This window comes from Protomyctophum bolini (assembly GCF_963924005.1).
Source record: "Protomyctophum bolini genome assembly, chromosome: 1".
Classification (NCBI taxonomy): Eukaryota; Metazoa; Chordata; class Actinopteri; order Myctophiformes; family Myctophidae; genus Protomyctophum; species Protomyctophum bolini.
In genome coordinates, this window is record NC_137862.1 from 40,145,333 (window position 1) to 40,155,791 (window position 10,459).

A 10,459-nucleotide genomic window follows, 5' to 3' on the forward strand; every position below is an offset into this window, starting at 1 on the left:
TCCTTGGCAAATAGCCTATAGTTTTCCACCCCCAGGAAAGACCAAAAATGTGTATCGGTCTCTTGCAAAACTTTCGTGGAGGAAAAATAGTTTCCAGTGGTGTGGTGTTTCGGTCAGCGGAGACGGAAGGGATATCCCTGCGAAGGAGACAGAGATTGACAGTGAACTCAGATGTCAGGAGCACGGAGTTAGCGAGAATGTGCGCTCGCGTGTGAGTGAGCGAGCGAGCGAGCGAATGAGAGAGGGAGAAAGAAACAGAGGGAGGGAGGGAGGGAGGGAGGGAGAGAGAGAGTGGTAGAACTAGAAGGAGGAGGGTGGGGGTAAAAGAGAATGAACACACCTATGCTGCTGATGGGTGATGGAACAAGTGTATTAATGTATGTGTTCCTGGTCTGTTCTGTGCCTCGCCTCGCCTCCCTCCACCGCTCTTCACTGGCCCATTAGCGCGACCCGACCTCTGTCATCATCCCCCATAGAGAGAGAGAGAGAGAGAGAGAGAGAGAGAGAGAGAGAGAGAGAGAGAGAGAGAGAGAGAGAGAGTGTCTTCCCAGCCCACTAATCAGCCCACGCATGCAAATACCCTTCGCTCAGTCGCTGAATATTGTCCTATGCAAAGCAACTGCCTCGGAAATGCCCATTGGATGGAAAAGCTCTATTCTTCCAGGCTGAATTCATTGGGTCCGCGCTGGGAATCTCATGCAGGCATGCTCCAACCTGAGGGAGACCACGAAGCTATAGGGAAATGCGCTATAGTAAACCGTGATAAATTGTATAGCCTATAATAGGCTAGGCTATTTGTTTGATCAGGGTCTCCGTGGACAGTATAGTGCTGCAGCTCATGCTTCTTATTTCTTGTGTTGTCTGTTTGAAACTTTTAATATTTTCCTTTCCTTTATTTTTTATTTATTTTTGTCTGACTCAGTGCCTGCAGTGGACTGTGGAGATGAAAAAAAAGTCCTTGTTGTTATAGACTATATCTATTACCGTCTTTCATCAAGTGCACTTGAAATTCGCATGGCTCAAACTCACAAACTCACTAACAGTAATCCAAACGTTTACCACGTGCCTTTGTTGACTCTTTTCGTCCACCACCTTCGCTGAATAGGCTTACCCCTCCTGTCAACAAACAGCAAACACCGGCGGCGTGCGTAAAGAACGCGCGCGTTTAGACAAGCTCTGGTGCATTTTATGGACACACATTTGCGACGCGCGCGCGGGCAGCGTCACTCCTATGACCTGACAGCAAATAGCACGTGTAAATAAAGGCTAAAGTAAAGCAAATGACTGTGTAGCCATGACCACACGCTCCCAAACTTGAGCTAGTTGAATGGCTGGCTATTAATGCACACCTCAACGCACCCGAAAGCAACCCCTCTGTGTCACCGTGTTTGACCACACACACACACACACACACACACACACACACACACACACACACATACACACACACACACACGCGCGCGCGCGGGCTAGCGTGCACCAGTCTTCAGTGCCGTGAATCCCCGCCGCTTATTTCAAAGAAATAGAACCGGTGCAAAGGAATACTGGCTGTATGGATGTTGTGGAGCCAAACCAAAGCCGAAAAAAGATGCGCGTGAAAGGCCTAGACTTAAGAAAGGGAGATACATGGGAATTGGGAAGGAAGGGGGAAGGGGAGGTGAAGAAGGGTCTTATTATTTATTTATTTTCGGGAGTGGGGGGCATGAAATGAAGTCATGGAGGCCTACACTTGACTTCCTTTGACATGTGAAAAAGTAGGAGAAGTCAGGGCTCATCAATAAAGCACTTCGGAGGTGAAAGAGGGCTCCCTAACAACCATCGCATTCCTGACTATGGGTTCAATGAGTAGACAAACGACGCTGCCATGAGAGAGAGGGGGGGGGGGGGGGGGGGGGGACTGCGGAGGCCTGAATGGGGCCCTCGGTGGGCGCGCCAGATAATGAGCCGAGAGGGACCAGCTCAAACTGTCACCCAGGGTCCCGTGGTGAGGAACAACACTCTGGGCCAATACTTTCCATCAAACAACCCGTAAACTAAACGAAGCACATTCATCTGTTTCTCCTTCTATATGCGTTGGTTCTACTCATTTAGACTGGTGGTGGCCTTGAGTAGACTCACATAATAATCGTTGCATGCAGTTTATAAACTAGACTGTGCGGCCCAGATGACCATTTAAAACAAAATTTGTTTTATATAGAGGCCACCATGAGTTTTATAGGCTTACAGGCCTATACTCTATATTTAGGCCTATACCAACATTATACATAGAACGGTTAGAACCTATAGACTTTAAATTTAGCCTATATCCAAATGTCAGATTTGCTGCAGGTTTTGTTTATGGAAAGCTACACGCTACATGTTTGCTTGAGACCTGCTACTTACAGAATAGTTATTCAAAACAGACACGTAGCTTAACTGTATATAGAGCAATTATAGGCCTATAGCTACCACGTAAAATGTTAAAGATAACAGGATTTTATACTAAAACTCACCAGGGCATATAAAGTTAAACACACGCCCCCTCCCTGCAGTCCCTATACACCAATTACACTAGCCAGCACTTTGTGGTGCAAATGTTTTGCCATTAGCTTGCTACAGTGTGCAGCTGACAAAAATGCTCACCACATGCACTGACCCGCTCCACTGAAAGACAGATTCCCGGATGAGTCAAGTAGTTTTCTTTGGAAACAATATACTTCCCATCAGATTATTGATTTCTTTAGTTAAGCTGCAAATCCGCTCCGGAGAGCTAATTCTTCGTCTCCATTCTCAAGAGATATATGTTTTTCCTCCAGTTTCTCTTCCGTAAACCTGCTCCCTGCAAGTATCAATTGAATTTAGACACTTGGTGAAATACACTGACAGTTTATTTCTTTGCTTATAAATTAAAGCCCAATTGTACAGTTCAGATAAGTGTCTGCAAACGGATAGACTGATGATGCAGAAAAGCAATTAGCCCAATTCGGATTAGCAGCCACTAATGTCCTGGGCCCTGAAAAGGAACCTTAATCTTGTCGCTATTTTCCCCTGAGGCAATGTGGTCTTTGTAGGCTACCCCTCTAAAAACTTTTAAACAGAAAGAAAGGGGGGAAAAATCATAATGGGAGGGAGTTGTGGGCAGAGCGCGATGACGTCATTTTTAGACTGAGAAAGGGAGGTCTATTAGAAAACATAAACAAAGAGTTGGGGGTCCATCATGGATCTGTCGTGAAAAGACGACCCAGTCAACCAATGAGAGAGGACGTGGAAACGAATGTAATATTGTCTCAATATGTGAGTGCACTATAAAAGCCCGAGTGTAACTCTGAGAGTAACTATAGGATATAGGCCACGACGACAAGCCTAACCAAATTGACTCGAAAGGGACCATTTGGTTGTATTTGGATTTAGGAGTTATATAGTCCTTAAATTATGAATTTCAAATGGATGAAAAATAAAGTGTAGTGTAGTTCGGGATATACATGCCATGCATGCATGCCTTGTTGTCACCATAGCTATAAGTGGAACGGTTTGTTTTGCAAGAGACACTAGAATAGATCATACGTTGAATAAATGCTGCATTGCAGATAAGACTTGTGATTTCCCGGACATCACTTCACCTGCAGCAGTTGATGCTGGCGCTGCGGATTCAAATGAAGACGAGTCTGACCTATATAAAGTTTATAGGCCTAGTTTTAGGAAGATTGTTTTTTTATCAGAATTAAAATATTACTATAATCTGATAAATGTATTATTATTACCCTTATTATTAATATTATTATTATTATTGCCGTTTGTCAGTAGTCATATACAGTCATGTATTATTCATGCTGTATGCCTTTTGAATGGCCAATGGCCTGGCCGATGTCATTAGCCAGCCTATAGAAGATATTTTTAAAGTGTAACAACAAAAACACATCACATTATAAGCTATATTGCTTGGATCAAACCAGAGGTTATAATAGTGTGGTTACCACGTTCTTTATACTGTAATTCCATTTCCAATACAAATCGGTATATATATCATTGTGCAATATAGTGGCCATCATGTCTAAAATGCACCATCACGAAAATACATGTATTGTCAACTTTTTTTTTAAATCAGTACAAATGTGAGCCATGCATGCATGATGCATGTGCTAATGAAAATAGCTATAGTAATTATTCCTGTTAGCTGTTTGTTTAGATTGCTCGTTCGTATTTGTGTATTTGTCAGAGCAGAGAGCATGGTGGTCCTTGATTGATGGAAGCATGAACATTAAGGGTTGCTATAAGGCCTACGTCCCACCTGCCTTTGCTATGCAGCTCCTGCAAAGACATGGGTCAATAGTTCCATGCAGATAGTAGGCCTAATCGTGTCACAGGAGAGAAAACATGGACACAACAAACACCTGCCTATACCTGGACCTCCCGCAAGAAAATAAGTACAAATACTCCTGTAATCTCTGAGACAGGTCCTTAAAAAAACACCTTTGCATGTTAAACTCGGGATTTAGCCTAAAACCACCAAAAATGCTTCTTTTGAGGTTCTTATCTCCATCACGTGACAAATAGTTCTGCTTTTAACTAAGTGTTTTTGATCTTTCATGAGGCTATATCTGCTCTGTTATCATGCATCATGTTATAACAGCTAACAGGATATGTTATAGCCTACTTTTCATGCAGGTAAAATGATGGCCTATAAGTCGCAACCTTATTCCACGACCTGTTATAAGTCAACATGGCTATTTCCACAATCCATATATTTATGGTTTTGGGCCAATAAAGCAGCTTATAGGCTAGTCTATAATAGTCCGAATTGGATGCATGCATGCATGCATATGAATTCAATTTACTGTCCACACGTTTAGATCAGTGTGCGCGTAAAGCTCATAATAGCCACTCTTTAAGAAGCATCATTGCTCAGTGACGATCGCTAATTACACGCTATGTGAGTCTTTGATAGATGACAACATAAATAAGTCACTTTCTTATACCACCATGTTCGACATGGATATTTAGACATGCACCTATAGCGTGGATCCAACTAATTTATATTTTAACCCAAATTTCCTAAAACATTTGGCCTGCCCATTTCCCCACATTAAATTAATAAATGTTAGTGCCACAGCGCCATCGCTTGTAATTCTATGATAGGCTTAGCCTATACCCTTCGAAAGTGAAAAGCAAACAAATTCGGAGCGGTCTCCCAAATGCGCCGTGAAGCTATTCGTGAACGCAATGCATTTAGGTTGGCACTATTTTTTAAATATTTTTGAAATAATAAACGTTCAAACTCACCAGAGCAGCAGAGCAGACCCTGACCGCTATATCCTCTGTGTAAATATTTGGTTTGTTCCTTCACGCTTCATGAGATATCTTATAGTATATCAAAAACCACACAAACTTATAATAGGTCCCGCTTTATACCATCCGTTGAGGAGTTGAAGTGTCAATGAGACTGAGTGGAAAAAAGCTGCATCGCTGACCAACTTTCCCTGAGCATCGACAGCCTCAGCTTGGCAGTGATTGGCCAGACTACAGCGACGGTCCCACGTCACCTTCCTTCCTTCAGCAGGACAGACAGAGCATGGCGGGTCCATGTGGTCCGCAAGCCTCCTCACGACCTCACCGGCCCGTATTGGCCACAACATCTTAATCACATGTATGCAATAACAACCTATTTTTATTGGTGTCATGACATTTTCAGTATAGCCTATTAATTTATTAAAAGTTTTGTTTGTAAATATACGGAGCACTATAGTCTCATTGTGAACAGTGCAGCGTTGCATAGCTACTATAAATATGAACAGAGGAAGACAGTCCTTCATATAACAAATGGAATCACGAAGGCTATAGTTTTCGTATAGATTCACAAGCAAGTGCAACCACAACATTGGGCCTTTAACTTATCAATTGGCCCATATCAAAGGGGAATGCATTTTATTTGAGCAGTAGGCCTACAATTAATGTGTCTGCATATTAATATACGCCAATAGGCTGGCTTGGCCTTTAAGGATACAGCATATTCCCAATAATATTCTAACTATATAATTATACAATATAGGCCACCAATGACATTCCAAAATCACCTGAAAGAAAAGCTCAAAAGTCTCGTGAGGTCAAACTGAGAAGCAGGATGGGGCATCACAGGACACAAGTGGTGGAATCGACCTTAATACACGAGCAAAATTGCAAACATAATACGCAGTATTTATTATTTTAATCATTTATTTATTTACTTTATTTTTTTGTATTAATGTTTTTGTTTGTTTGTTTGTTTGTTTTTGTATTCATTAACAGGAGCGTGCTCATTAATTGTGCAACAAGTGTAGACAGAATGGGAACAACCACAATGAAAATAAGACTATCACGGAAAACATATTATGTTTGTGACCTTATCTAACCCTCTGAATGTCCAATTCATGGAACATTTAAGATTGGATTATATAATGCCCCAAACGTGTTATTTGTGTAGTCTCCGATTATTATTATTATATGTTTCACCTGTAGGAAAAAGTCCTACACTACAACACCGTTTTTTATTTATGTTGTAGCCCGTATACTAGCCCTATAAAGTTGTCATCCGTAACTCGTAATGGGCCTTCGGTTTCCCTTTTACCAAGGCAGGCTAAAAGCCTCACAAATCCCATTTCACAACCTTTTGATGTTTGTGTCAATTTGAACAAGACATGTGAGCAAATGGACAACCGCTCCGCCGCTGGTCTCCCAGGAAGAGAAGCGGGGCGGCGCAGGTACGGGGCAGTCAGAACTGGCTTGTGTTTGGAACCATTATTTGGAGTAACAACCATTAAGGGGCCTTGATACTGTGCAACGCAGCAGGGTTCTCGACATCCGCGCTGGAAACGGCACGGCTCGGGTCCGCCGCTTATCAGGCTGTCAATAAAACGAGATGGGATACGGCGGCTGTGACCAGGTGCTCCCTTTCCCCTTCCCACACAGACACGCTCTTCAGAACCCGATCAGGCGGAAACGCAAATCTGTCCAGCCGGTTTTCCCTCTACCGTCACCACGCATCCAACAACTCTCTCTCTCTCTCTCTCTCTCTCTCTCTCTCTCTCTCTCTCTCTCTCTCTCTCTCTCTCTCTCTCTCTCTCTCCGTACATGTGACAGTGGCTGTCTCTCTAATATACAGTGACACTCTCACACTGTGTGTGTGCGTGCGTGTGTGTGTCTTTAAGTCTTTTAAGTTTTGAAAAACAATCGTATGTTAAATGCATGTGTCTGAGCTCAAATTGATCCTTTTATCTTTTTATAGATGTGATTTGCTTGTTAAATTACAATCTACGATCTGCCTATAAAGAATAATATGCTGTAAATATGGAACCTATATTACTATTATTTATTTTCCAAAACTGAACCCTTAAGCTTTCGAGGGAATGTCAATCCCTTGCTCACTCAGACTGATCAAATTTAAAACAAATTCTGTAATGATCGACCTCCCCTCTCTAGCCATGCAGAACATTATGCTGCTATAGCCTCATGTCTGCGTCATGGCGGGCTGATTGTTTACTGCCGCTGGAGCACACTGTCTGCGACCCGACCACGGACCACGGTTACTGGACAGCAGACACAGCCTGCCTGCCTGCACGCGGGTATGGGCTGGTCAAACGCCCACTGGTTTGATCCATTTGGATTAATAGGACGCAAGGAGGTAAGTAAGTCTGAATATCAACAAGCTAACATGGCTATTGTTTCATATAGATCACTATATATTCTTGAAATAAAACGTTTATTCTCAGTTAAAACTATTTCGCCTAGACATAATTATTTAAAGAAAGGCCTTGATTTGGCAAAAGGTGTGGGACGTGCAGCTGAAATCATTGGGCCCATATAGTCAAATGGGCATATGAGCTCAACCTTTCGATTGATCAGGCATATATATCATCACTTCAGTTTTAGATGGACATAGTTTCCAAACTAAAGAGTATAATTAACCCCACACCATTATCTCGCTCTCTCGCTCCCTCTCTCATGTCTCTCTCCCCCTGTGTGAAATGTTTTAATAAGCCCTACACGCTCTGACTGTGTGCTGTTTGATTTGTTTTCTCCCCATGCCATGCTGCCCGGCCCTGGATCGAGACATTAGCCGAATTCCCCCGGGGTGATTGGATGCAATTTGTCCGGAGTAGACAGGCACCGTCCTGGATGTTAGGAATTCACTTTGGCTCAACGTGACAAGGCTCACTTCGATCTATTGCATCTGAAAGTGCAGCAAGCGTAAAGATGCCATTAAGTGTCCTTATTCTTATTCTTTTTTCCTTTTTTTTGCAAGATAATTAGATCTTCAATTTGTTCAAAAAACAATATTCACAACCATTCAATTTGTCACACCTCTAATCTAGAGGCCTCTAATGATCTGATTGCGCGTGGTCTAACTATACTGCAGTGCACGGGAGAGAACACGAGGGGATAATATGCTCCAAATCTGTGACCCTTAAAATTAGATTAAAGATTGACAGTGGGTTGGATTAAAAAAAACCGCAAGATTGACACCTGCCAAGCAGACTTTCCTGTGATTGATTCAGATGCCCCGTGCTGGCAACAATAATGCTGCTGTTTGCGCAGGGCTGAGTAGGCGCGCATGCATTTATCACTCACTTGCCAGGAGTCGTGGCTGCTGTAGTCAGTGTCCGTGTCGCGCTGTGAGCTGACAGGGGAAAATAGGAGCTAACGAGCTTGTCAGATATGTACTGACAAGACAAATGAGAGCTCGTCACTCCCCCTGCATGCGCGTTTAATAACGTTTTAATGGAAACGTATTGCACCGTTCAAAATAAAGTGTTAATAATAATACGGTGGACTTCTATGCGCGAGCTATATAGTGGACGCGGCGACGCAGTTAATTGCGCACGGCGAGGTACAATTACGCATCAGTTAAAGTGGTGTTGTTGGATTCAGCACCACCGAGAGCAACTGGCAGACCACCTCGAACTTGAACTTTCTCAATTTTGTCGTCCCCCCCCCCTTCCAGTGGTATATTCCCAGAAGTTGAACACATTTTGCAGAAGCGTCCCCTTTCATACAAATTGTGCTGAAGAAAGAAAACACTATAGTCTATAGGCCGTGTCTGGCACTATAGGCTCTAATCATGCATATATCAATCATCATATACATTATCTCATTCCGGCCAATCACAATTTTCGTCCTTGCACTTTTGTTTTAAATGTTTGTGTTTACACAAACACTCAAAAATGCATGCATGGCCATTATCGCCCCTTCAAAAACACTCGGACAAGTTGGTCAGAAGAACAGAAGAATTTGTTCATCAAGAAAGTAATTATCAGGGTCGATTAATAAAGTGGGTTAAATCAACACAATCCACATGATATAGCCGTGGATATACATTGTTTTACCATTATTCTGTTTCACATATCGAGTAATGTGTTTTATTACATGTGTGCGTTCTGCCTTGTGAATTCGGCTGTTGTGCTTTCCAGAAACTTTCTGCTAGAGTCAAGCAGCTGCCTTGAGTCAGCAAATCATGCAGTAACAGGAGAATAGATGGGTCACATCAGAAATCGTCCGTGCACATTAAAAGCATCAATGTTTATTTCACTCCGAGAGTGTACAACATTACAAATACAACCAAATTGACCATTATTGGACCAACTGGTTAAATGTGTATATACCTGCAGACAATGTAGGTCACATTTTCCGTTGTTAAAACAAATTTAGTTTTTATGTGGCCTTCAGAACAAAACGTTGAAAATGCTACAATGAAAAAGTTTCCCTCATACATAGGATACCTGGATACTAGTATAATATTGTCTATGCCGGATTCTGGAAACCCGTGAACAGATCTGAGGGTGTGCATTCTTCTGTGCAACAATTGCATGGTGTGCATGCAATATAAAACTAAGTATAGGCCTATAGCAGGTGTGTTGCAACTTGCACAGTTGCATGGCCCTTTCTCTATTTATAAATATCGTGCTTGTTCCATATTGTTTGCTTCCTATAGTTGACGGCACCTTAACTTTGTGTTTGTCTTATTTATTATATTATTTGTACGTGTGCTAAAAATTCTACTAAAAGTGTTTATTTCGCTCGTAATCATGTAGGGAACTTATTTTGGCGCAGGCTAGCAACTTTGTCAAATGAAACAAGTCCCTATACCACAGGTTCTTTGAATACATGCAGTGCAGCACCTCCTCAACCTCCTTTGGTAAGTAACCATTTGAGAATTAAAATTATATATGTCAAAATCAATGTTATATGATTTTGTGTCCAATATGCCCAATGCAACAGAGCCAGAGAATTCAACGTTGTCTCTACATAGGCCTAAACTATTGTCATTTGTCAAACTTTTTCATGTCAAGGAAGGACCCCCAAATTAATGTTTGGCTGCGCGGACCCCATCTGGAAATATGTTGTACCAGGGTCAGGGGCCTCTATAGGCCTATACACAGAATATTTGGTGTATAGATGTGTAAATTATAGTGTTTGGGTGAAATCATGTTTAATTTTAGACATAGCCTCA